This window comes from Pseudopipra pipra, chromosome 1 (assembly GCF_036250125.1).
Source record: "Pseudopipra pipra isolate bDixPip1 chromosome 1, bDixPip1.hap1, whole genome shotgun sequence".
NCBI classification, from domain to species: domain Eukaryota; kingdom Metazoa; phylum Chordata; class Aves; order Passeriformes; family Pipridae; genus Pseudopipra; species Pseudopipra pipra.
In genome coordinates, this window is record NC_087549.1 from 143,709,832 (window position 1) to 143,721,772 (window position 11,941).

The 11,941-nt window shown below is 37.2% G+C and overlaps 1 long non-coding RNA gene across 1 annotated transcript; it reads left to right on the plus strand.

The window, feature by feature from the left end:
* The first annotated feature begins 2,429 nt into the window (after nt 1–2,429).
* Nucleotides 2,430–3,197, plus strand: LOC135421390 (uncharacterized). The gene is made up of 2 exons (XR_010433987.1): nt 2,430–2,557; nt 3,010–3,197. It is a non-coding gene; the product is annotated as an uncharacterized LOC135421390 (long non-coding RNA).
* Nucleotides 3,198–11,941: the final 8,744 nt, after the last annotated feature.

Here is an 11,941-nt window from a genome sequence, read left to right on the forward strand (position 1 = left end):
TTAGGTTGACTGTTGTTAACTGACTACCAGAGACCACAATCCAACATATTTCAAGCTTCTAGAAAGAAACTGCAATACAATATTGAGTTCCTCCTTTTGCATAGGAAACCCCATTGATAGCTTCGTTCACATATTAAAGTCAGAGTCACAGCATGTCAAATCCATTATCAGTCTCGCATCAATTCCCATCTGAAATCCTCAATTACATAGCTCAGAGCACAACCCAACAAGAGAAGCTCTGTAACAAAATGCAGTGAATGTTTGCTGGAATATACATGCATGTGTGTTATTTATATACTTATATATGTATGTTAATTTTAATATTTCCATTATAAAAAACAATAACTTGCCCTATGCCTATTTATAATGCTCACAAAATGTTCAGAGATTCAGCTAATAACACATTAGCACTTAGCCAGCTGGAGAACTGGTGACGGCTGCCAATTACTTAGAATTCTTTTAATAAACAATAGTTTCTCCCCCCCCTTGAAATATATGGAAATGGGCTATTGTTAAAGTGCTGCTGTACTGAAATGGCACCTGTGCTTGCTGTAACGTGGAACATTGCATTCCAAGCGAGAAACAAAGCTCCACGGGTCTCTGTGTCCCAACCTATTCTCTGCAGAATTTATGAATCTATTCAAGACAAAAGAAGGGGAGAAAAATGTGACAGGGCAGCCATCTTCATTGCTTTCGTTTGGATCATGTTTACCTGTTACTTACCCAGCCCATAGTTCCAAAAGATGGACCAGTGCTTGCGAAACAATGAGATGCTCAAGAGAATGCTATTTTTTTTAACTATTATTCATGGTATCTATATAAACATTAATACAAGAACTTCCCTCAAGGGCTCAACAACTTCTGTACTAACAACTTAACACATACCTGTTAACTCAAGTTATTCTTTTAAGTCACCAGCTTTTTTCCAGTTTCTCTTATACTCTCTTCAGCAGTTGAACAATCCATACAATTTGATTTTTCAACTGGCAAACAGAATTTTCCTACATAAATCTCTCCCATCCCTGTGAATTTATGAAACAATCAGTTTCATAGTCAGTAAAAAGGCTAGTTATGGCCAGAATGCTACTGCTGTGGTGTGATGAAGAGTAAAGCAGAACTTTAAAGATATTTATTCAGGTGAGCAAAGGATTATTTTTCTTTAATTCTACTGAGGTAGAAATTTCAAAATTTCTATTCAGTTTCAGCAAGTGTGTTTTGGGGGGGGGGGAAACAGGCAGTTCCTCAACCTTTCCATTGCTCCATTCAGATTTTTTCACATTTAAATGCAAAACATATCCCTAGGGACAAACACAATAGACAGAAACTACAGAAATCAATATATTGGTTTGATTTCTTCTCTAACTGTCAACAGATAAACACATATCACAACAAAACTCCATTTTATAAAATACATACAAACTTGGCCAGGCATAAATCTCTTCAGACACACTGATATTTAATTGGAGAACCAGCACTGTGGTCCAAGAGGCTGAAAGATCTGATAAAGGATTCATGTAAATTACTTCTCCAATATACAGGGGTTTTAGGATTAGGATTTTGGTGTGCACGCATGATGCTTATACTCCTAATGTCCTCCTAGCGCGAGCTCAGATGGTGATTCAATTTCCACATGTGGCACTGGAACTGGTTCCCCAGGGAAGTGGTCATGGCACCAAACCTGCAAGAGCTCAAGAAGCATTTGAACAACACTCTCAGGCACATGGTGTGACTCTTGGGAACAGTCCTGTGCAGGGTCAGGAACTGGACTTCAATGATTCTAATGGGTCCCTTCCAACTCAGGATATTCTATGATGTGTTTGGAATTGCTCCAGAAGAAGGTTTTGGCTTAAGCCCATGTCTAGAAGACCACCCTACTTAAAACTAATCTATCTTCTCACAACACATATCTGAAGACATTTTTGGGGTCCTAGAACTCTTCTCAGCATTTTACCCATGTTCAGAAGTACCCATTTTGTTCACTGTAACTAGCACAATAAATCAGCATTCCTTTCTCCAACTTCTGGGACTTTAAAAAGAAAACAAAAAACAAATCTAAATTGTCTTGAGGTATTGTAACACACCATTTTTTTCCTGGAAAAACACATAAGTCTGATCAAGGCCAATTAACGAGATTAGAGTTAAATGATTTACATGCTGTAATAAAAAAAGTCTGCTACAGTCAGCGTTCAGATCTGCTTATCTGCAAGTCTTTCCCATAATGTCTTTTGCCAAAAAGCACTGGAATGACCTCCAAGACAGGCTGCTTAACTTGACTGTACTCTTGCTTCTATTTTAATTAGACTTTAAGTGGTAAATATTTACTAATTGCCCTCTGGGTAAATAATTAAGAAGTCTTGGTCTGTTTTGCTGAAGTTCATCTGGCAACACATTCAGATCACAATCTAGACAGGTCTGTCTTAATTAAATGTCCTCTTCCTGTGTCATTTCTAGAAGCAGAAGTTTCTGAGATGTGAAGATTAGATGTGTATGGAAAGAATAGACCCAGCAGGGCCTCAGTCATGCCTGCCTCTCCACACTGCTGGGAGTCTGATTTCAGGTATTCCTGTTTTATCCTACCCACATGCTCCTCATCACATCCTGGTGCCCACCACTGGGATTTTCAAGTTAAGTTCCTCTGTGGCCTCAGTTACTAATGTCAGGGACTCTTGCAGGCTGCTGGCCAGTGAGCTGGGGGTTCTCCACCCCAGGCAGGAGCAGGGTGGTCAAGGGGCACTGGGCACCTCCCTGGGGACTGGGATGGGCCAAGGCCAGAAGGCCATTGGATCCATGGGTGAGCTGGGGGGGGGGGGGGCTGGAGAACATTGACAGGTACTGACAGCCTGGGGGAACGGACTTGGGTCCTGAGCCATGGTGGGTTGGGGTTGTTCCCAAGGGATTAGGCAGGGATAGGGAGTCCCATCAGTGCCCTCAGCCCCAACAATCAGCAGCAAAGCTTCACTAACACACACCAGAGCCCCATTTAACCTGCTGATTTTCATATTCTTTCAGCTTGTCCAGATCTGTGCAGATTTTTCCTGTGATGGCCACGGTCAGATTCCTACATGAAAATCAGTTCTCTCACCAAATGTAGAGTCTTTTCAGGCTGACTGGAGAAGCACATCTCCTCAAAGAACAGATGACAGTATATTTTTTATCACTTATTTCTGAAACAGTGTAATAGAAAAATCTTCCAAATACATCTCATGTCTCAGTGCCATATATTACAGGAATGGCAGCAGCTGAAATATGAACACAAAAAAATTAAACTGAGGACTACATAAATGCTTAAAACTGATAGTAGGTGGGCACCATGCTTTCTTCAAAGTTATTCAATAAGAAGGTATAGTTGAACTGTAGGGAGTTTAATAAAATTACTTGCTCAACAAGAGTTTTGCTTCAAAAAGGAATTGTGAGGTTGATTAAAGGACAAGATAGAAGTAAATTCTTTTAATGTCAGGTTAAATCAATAAGACAGTCACATTTAGAATATTACATTCATTTTATTTGTAGTCTGTCTTAAAAGTTCAAGTGACAGTTTATTAGATACATAAGGAAGAATGAAAGGAAGGATTGTTTAATTTAAGGACGAAATCAACAAAAGGAAGAGAAAATAGAGATATGCAAAGAATAATTGGAGAATGTTACTGAGGAGGCACTGTAACCCTCTGTCAGGCCTTTTTTTATGGAATTTAAGAGCAATTAGTTATTAACACAGATAACAGAAACAGCCATTAAACACAAAAGATTGTATTAAAACCCCATCTACCTATGTTTCATGCACACCACAGATAATAATGTGGAAGTTGCAGAAAATAAGTTCTCCTGATGTGTAAACTGTCTTTTAAAATTGTAGCATGGAGCTGTTTAAAATCGGTTGTTATTATTCTAATGGATGGGTGTTCTAAGATTCTTTTCTGCTTTCCTGTTTCTCCTTGGATCACACATATTTTTTCTTAGGCCAAGTATTAAATTAAAAAAGAAAGGGAAAAGGTAACAAAGAAAGTTATACCAGCTATATATAGGTCTTTAGTTTTATCCTACACTTATATATAATATGGATTCATAGTAACTCTATGCTATACTTCAGGGATTTCTTTCAGTCTTTTAGTGTGAGAACAGAAGACAATATCTGCTGCATCCCAGTATGAAAGACATGCTATTAAATTATCAGTACCTGCAATGGAATCCAGTGACACTGAAAAGAAAGACAAGGAAAAAGATGACAAGCCTTGTCAGGGCTTCTCTAGTGACAAGGGCTTTCTTTCCCTTATAAGATGAAGACATAAAAAAGATGCTGGTGAAGACATTTTCAGCATGATTTTATTAATACATTTAAAAGATTTATCAGAGAACAGAATAGTGTGCTAAAGTGTGTTAGAGTCAAGAAAAACTTTTATCGTCTTTTCACATCCCACTATCTGTTAAATGCAGATAAAATCCATATTAATATACTTACATAATTGTACCAGTATAACTTATCTTCTCTATTGCAGTTTCTGGTCATTTTGGTGATAGTGTTGGGATTTGGGGGGCAAGGGGTTTAGAGTTTCCTTTCCTAGAAGCATAAAATCTCCTACAGCCAGAATCAGTGTTTGATTGGTAAAATTGCATGGAAATGCACAGAAAGGGTTAATTTCTTCCTTGACACATATACAATTTAAGGAGACATCTGGGTGGAAGGAAAAGAAAGGAGGCACTAAAGAGGGTCACAAAACCGGTCAGTGGCCAATCTGTGAAGAGAAGCCAAGCATCATGTCATCAACCCTAGGGCCTCTAGGCAAAAACAGCTTACTTGGGAAATTTCATTGATACCTACATAGTTTTTGTCAAACTGCACTCAACTGAAGAATATTTTGCTCTAATTCTCTTAGGCCAATCAGGCATGCCAAGATAGTTCATGGCTTGAAACTGTAACACAGTGCTGCAGCTGCCTCCAAAAACACCAGAAAAATGTGTATGTGTTGAGAAGAGTGAAGGCATTTAGAGTTCTCCAGTGGGAATATGAAAGATGTTGCATGACTGCAGCTTCTCTCCTTGACTGCTGATCCAGCCTGTAATTTGTTCTTTGAGTAACCCTGCCTTCAGCCACCCTATTGCTCATTATTTGTCTCCTTTCCTGGGATTTTAAAGTTTTAGTTTGGATAGGAGATTATGTAGTCAATAACCAAAGACATACAAATGTAGTCACCCAAGGAAAGTTTGAGTTACTTTTCATCAAACAAATCATTGCATGTCTTGTGTCAGGAAAATAGGACTCTTTTCTTTATTGGGCTTCCTCCAATATTTCTAAATTTCCCAAGACAAAAACTTACAACTGAGAGTGCATAGGAAATATATACTGCAGTCAGTGCATGAATTGCATGTGACCTAACAAGTGTGTAATCTGCTTGTGTTCTGGTTTGAGTTAGGTACGAGCAGCTTGGTTCCAAAATAAATAACAATTCCAATGACAGAGGTCTTTATCCATCCAGAGCTAAACTCAAGCCAAGTTTTCAAATGCTTTTATGTCTTTGATTTATGTTTTAGGTTTCTTGCTAGTCAGAAAGAGAAGTGATATTTCATGTGTTGTATACTTCCAAATGTATCCCAAAGGGTTAACGTGAAGTCACAAGGAAGCCTCTTCCTAAATGTTTTTTTCTGTTTGATTTTTTAATTCAATAAATAGTTTATCTATTCACCTGATGCACATTCATTAAACCTTTATACATTAACCTGCTGTTTTACTCCTACAAAATGAATAGAAATTTATGGGGAAAGTGTGGCATTTTCTCAAGCTATTGTAATAGAAGAACTCATTCCAAGTCATAAACTCAAGATGCTACTGATATTGTTACTATAGAGCATGAATCAATAAGTACTTTCATTTATTATGCATCATGTATTGCTTATGCAATAATTTTATTCAGGATGTGGTTTACAGACCAATCTTATTACACATAAGTGTTAAATGTATTGTAATTTATATGTTTTTTGTTTCTCTAGTTTTGTCAGAAAACAGTTTCATTGACCAACTCTTTCAATAAATAGCGATGTTATCTGCATATGGATGTTTTGCAGATGTTTACCTTTTCTCCTGCCTTGCTTGTTTTGAAGCTGACATAGTTAAAAGTACTGGAAGGGGAATTATAAGTTGAGAAGTAATGTCAGTTAGGGTCTACATTATTTTGATTAAAATAATATAGATTCTTTCATATTCAAGAATCTCAGAGTAATACATGCTCTTTATATACTTACACCTTGACAGTATTTTCTCATCAAAGCCTATGTTGATATTTTCTTTGATGTCAAAAAGTGTAGTGTTTGTTTCCAAGACTCCCAAAACATTAAGCATGTGGGAGAGAGGGAGGTGAACAAGGAAGAACAGGCATGAGGAGATATATTTGCAATTGGAGAATTGGAAGTGCACCATGAAAATTTTTTCCGGGACTAAATGGCTTATTACAGAGGCTTAAAAAAGAATTTGAGAAGGTGAGCACTGGGTAATCCTCTTTAGCTTCACTCAAACAATTCCTGGGAATGAGCAACTCAATGCCTTCCTGACCCAAAGATTTTGTCTATGTTCTTTTTTAATATCCACTAATGAATGTGTTCACCACTAAATTGTGCAGTTCATTTTCAAACACTTTATGCTCTTATCCTCGATAATAATTTGTAACAACAAACTGTACTGCAAACACTTGCAGTAATGCAGCATGTAAAAGTACTCCTTTTTTGTGTGTGTGTTTATTTTGAAGATCCAAATCTGAGAAAAAAACAATATGTACTCCTATGCAACGGTACTGTAATTGTACCTCTGAACCTTAACTATACATCATAATTTCTCTTCTCTTTATAAAATCTGAAGCAAAGAGTAGAACACAACATGAAAATGGTGTATATTGGGTCTGTCTGAGACAGAGCTAATTTTCCCCATACCAATCTTCACAGTGTTTCTCACTGGCAGCTAGAAAGGTGTTTATTGCACCTCAGTGTATTGGTTACTGCTGAGCAGGGCTTCTACAGCATCCAGGCTGCCCCTCCAACATTCCCCCCTCACCAGGAGCCTGGGGGTGAGCGGGATCTTAGGAGGGGACATAGCCAGGACAGCTGACCCAAACTGACCACAGGGATATTCCATACCGTACAACATCTGCCCAGCAATAAATGCTGGGCATAATGAGAAAGGAGGAGGTCCAGGGGACATTTGTTATTACATTTGTCTTTTGTGAAACTGTTACCTGTACTGAAGCCCTACTTTCTGAAAGTCGCTGGATGTCACCTGCTGATTGGCTGTAGAGAATAATTTTTTTGTTTTCCTTTGATTCCTCTCACAGCCTTTAATTTTGCTTTATTAAAGTGCCTTTATCTACACCTGCAAACTTTCCTCCATTTCCTCCATTCTAACCCCTACCTCTGTCATGCTGAGAAGGGGAGTGATAGAATGGCGTGGTGGGAACTTGGTATCCAGCCATGGTCAACCCACCACTACATCCTTCCTGTAGCTTCTGTCATGAATCCTGCAAATAAAGAAAACTAGCTTAGAGTTCAAAACTGTCAGGTAAAATCAGAAAAAGACAAACCATACCAGTAACTTATGTGCTCAGGATAGAGTATCTTCTAACATACTACCTGAATGCATGATTTATGTAAGCTTGAAGTGAGTTTTATTCAGTAAATCAGCTAATGGGAGATATTATGGCTGTGCATTGCCTTTGACAACATAATTTAGCCTCTCAGTTCACTGATGAGAAAGAACTTAAGATACATTACTGCTATAATAGTGTAGAATTAGAATAATTTTTAAGTTAATGATGGCCTCGTTATTGCTCAGAGGCACATCAAAAAAGACCATCTTTATTTTTCACAGTGCTTAACTCTATACTCCTATTGACACATGTTGCAGGTGTGGAAGAAAATAAAAAGATTGAAATCTTCGTTTGCTATCTGACTAAGGCTGGCAGAGTCCTTTCTTCTGTTCAGGCAATTAAATACTTTCCCAGTGGGCTGAGGTGTCAGAAAATACTGAATATCTAACTCTTCTTCTAATTCTTTGAATCTACCCTTCTGGTATAAATCAGAAGCAACTTCACCAATGAATCTTGAGATACAATCTCATCCTTTCTATTTGTATACACCTGTTTCTGATGGCTCAAGGCTCTGTTTGTTTGGGTTTTTATACCATTCTTGAGCGAAATCCTCTATTCCATATTACTCATTGAGTTGCTCAGTTGCATTCCACCTGTTTGCAAGATGGTTGCAATTCTATGGTGTTCTCTATTTGTAGAAGTTAAAGCTCATTGAGCTGATAGAATTTAGCAACCTAAATATTTACTATGATAAGTAGCACACTCATATTTCTCATTCCTAACAAGAGGGTAGCATAGAAAAAAATTAATTAGTTACAGATTAAATTTTCTGTAAGTTGCTGTTCTCTATTTCTTCTAATGATACCAAATGTGCCAGTTAGTCACAGATTTACCTCTCACAGAACAAGTCAAAACCAAAAAAACTTGTAGTACAATTACATTTGGCCTATACTTTTATCCTTATAGCTCTGTTTAACACAAATTTGAGGTTAGAACAAATGGCACCATCCTACAGATGTAGCTCTAACACAGTATGTGGTTTATGCTGAGCCATTAGAGCTATTAAAGCACATTAACATTAAGTAGTGTAATAACATGAGCTGTGTCTCCTGCATTACTGAAATGCTTCTCTCCCTAGTACTTTTATTGTGTAATTCTGTGTGATTTATTATAGTGCAGCTGAGATAATTTCAGTATTGCACATTCAATCATTTTAGTCTTGATTGGGCTAGTTATAAGTCTCTGAAGCAAATTTGGTTTGATTAGACATCTGTCTTTGGCTGAACAGGCGAGTTCATCCGAATTATGGAAGTACCCACTATCACTTTACCAGACTACAATCTGAATAGATACTTTATTATTGCTGTACTGAGTGCTTTTAGATTAATAATTCTGAAAAAAATTATATTTATAACTGATCAGATCTTTGTTTCACATGTTTTTTTGTTGTTTGTTATTTGGCTGGGTTTTTTAAGACGTGTCATGACTTATACCATGATCATGGAGTGACAGAGTGAACTTAACCAGAAAAAAAGTTGATATGATTTCCCTAAAGGAGCTTAGCAGAGAAGAGAGAGCATCAAAGTGAGAATTTCCCATTTCAGCTCAATCTCTCTTCAGAACTGTAGATGTTGTTTCCAGTGGTGTACCTGACTCTTTCGTATTTGAGCTTTATGCTAAAGTTGACACGTTGAAGTTTAGTCTTTTATTAGGAATTTTAATATTGGTAATTTTTCCTGAAGTATCACTGAATGTCTCAGACAAACTATTGACAGATAACAGTATATTACACCTGACCAATAGAAAATCTTTTCATCTGTATTCATGGTGTTTTCTTCCCTTGTGTAATAAAACCTCATGTCTAGTGCTAGCAACAATGTCGACTGTGTGTTCTTATTTTATCATAGAATAATTGCATTACAAAATTGGGCAAGATTCAGTTGCTTTCCCTTTCAGCATCGGGCTGCACTCAAAAGCCAGAGAGCAAAATGATTCTTAGCGAACTACATTCAGTGCCAAGGATAAAATGCCACATGAAAGATTTCTTTTTAAAAGTCTAGAAATAATGTTCATTCTGATATATCTCAGGCTACCTTGGCAAGCCTTTGGGTGTATACTGTACACTGCTGATTTAATTGAGACCACAAAGGGAAATAGACTTCCCTATGTCCAGACCTTGGTCTATTGTTGGTCTTTTGCAATAGCGAGAACTGTGTTTTAAAGAATGACATAACATATTACAAGAAGGATCTATATTTTATCTATCTCCTCTATTTGTCAAGAAGGAATAACCTCTCTGTAGTTCACAGGGTAAACAAAGAGCAAGTTCCTTGAAATGCTGTTGTTTATATTGAATTCATTTATTCATTCATAAAAACTTGTATCAAAACTCTGATGCTCTAAATATGTTAGACTTATACCTTAAAGATATGAATAGTTAAGTATAATATTAAAGGGAAAGCAAAATGTAATCCAAAAAGAGCTTACCAACAGTAGATCATGGCAGGCTTTTTCTGATTTAACAAAAAACCAAACTCAAAAACAAACAAACCATTAAAAAAAATCAAAACCCAATCAACCAAAACAAACAAACAAACAAAAACAACAAAAATAACCAAACCCCCAAAAGAACAACAAAAACCTACTGCATCTTCACACAAGGAATGAAGCAGCTCTCTTCTATCCAAACTTCTGTCAATGATTCAGACGCGCCACGCAAAAAACTATTAACTGATCTGAAGAATATAAAACTTAAGGAAGAATTGTAAAATAGGGGGGGAGCTAAGAAAAAAGGAGATGGCATTGGGGACTGTTGCAATGAGAAGCATCAAGCTGGAGAGTAGATACCAGCTGAGTTTCTCGACGATCAGGTTTTGGTTTCATTAATTATTTCACATAGATATTAAAAGTATCCTGAGGAAAGTCAATGGTGTCATAAAGCTGGAAGCAGTGTCAGTATCAGGGAGAACTGAGACTACATATGCAGAACATGCCAGACAACCCTGAAGACTCATGCAAAATGCTGGGTCATGCTCTTGGCAGGATTTTATGTTATTTCCTATATGCTGAATATAAATGAGACAAAGGAGGATGGGTTAATGACAAGATGTGGCTATGAAATATGACGTAGTTATGAAAAAGACAAATGCAGAATTATCTCTAGGATGACACAAGGAAGCTTTTAAGGCACCTTTACGGTGGGAGAACTGTTCCCCTTTTTGATTACAGACAGAGAAATGTTAATGTTAATTTTAAAGGACTTTATGAGACTTCAACCTTTTGTCTGTTCTGGTTATGTATACTTAAGAATAAAGAATTCTGTCTGAAACATGTATTTATGATCTGCCTGTAATGTTTGTTCAGAGGTGGAAAACATCTACAAGTAAACTAATAAGGCCTGACCTACTTGATTATGTAAAGAAAATAAAAAAATGTGCTAACCTGCTGGTTTTTAAAGATGATATGCAAATAAAGGAAAAATTCAAGTTGCTGGTGCAACAGTAAGTGTAAGTAAGTGTGGTTATATTTTAAGATAGAAACTAGGAGATCCATACCCACCACAGCAGTTGACTAAAAGATGTCTGTCAAGAGCATGCAAGTAGCAAGCAGTTCAAATGCAGCTTTCTGCTGGAGGTATAATGTATGACCTGCAACAGGGTTATTCTGGTATTATGGCTGCTTAATGCTCCAGTTCCCATTCCTGTGAGACAGCAGGAACCAATGGGTCCACCACTGCAATGATCTCACAGTGTCATCAGCCAAGATCCAGCTCACTAATCAGAGATGGTTTTCTCTGTGAGCAGGCTTGGAATATTTTCTCCCCAAAGGTTTGTCAGGAATGTGGGGCAGGATAACTTTGATAAAGTCACACAGTCTTTAATCCAGGAAGTCTTATGTCCTTTGGTATCTAATGTGGTGAAGAGAATTACATAAATGTTACCTGGTACCAGCTAAGTTGCCTAAGTGGTTTGTTGTGGTATAACTCACTGTAAGCACAACTGAAACTGGTTGATTAATAAAGAAGGAAAAAAAGCAGATTTGTGAGTTCTGAGTTGTTTCAGTCATAGAAAAAATATCATGTGACAATGATGCACATGCAGGAAGGGCAGCTTCCAATCTCCTATTTGAACTTTAATGGAGTAATGCCTAAAACAAACTATAGCAATGTCAATAAGAGCTGGAGTATTAAACCAGGGTTTAGAACTTTAAAAAAGTAATAAACCAATTCATAAGGGATTGATAACAACATCTGAACAGGACTTTGTATTTCCTTATTTGAACTACTGAATTACTTGACCCTTCTACATATTATCTGCACTCTATATATTTCTTATCTTTGTTTCTTATTTGCTTTGTTGCTTCCTATTCCTTCTTCT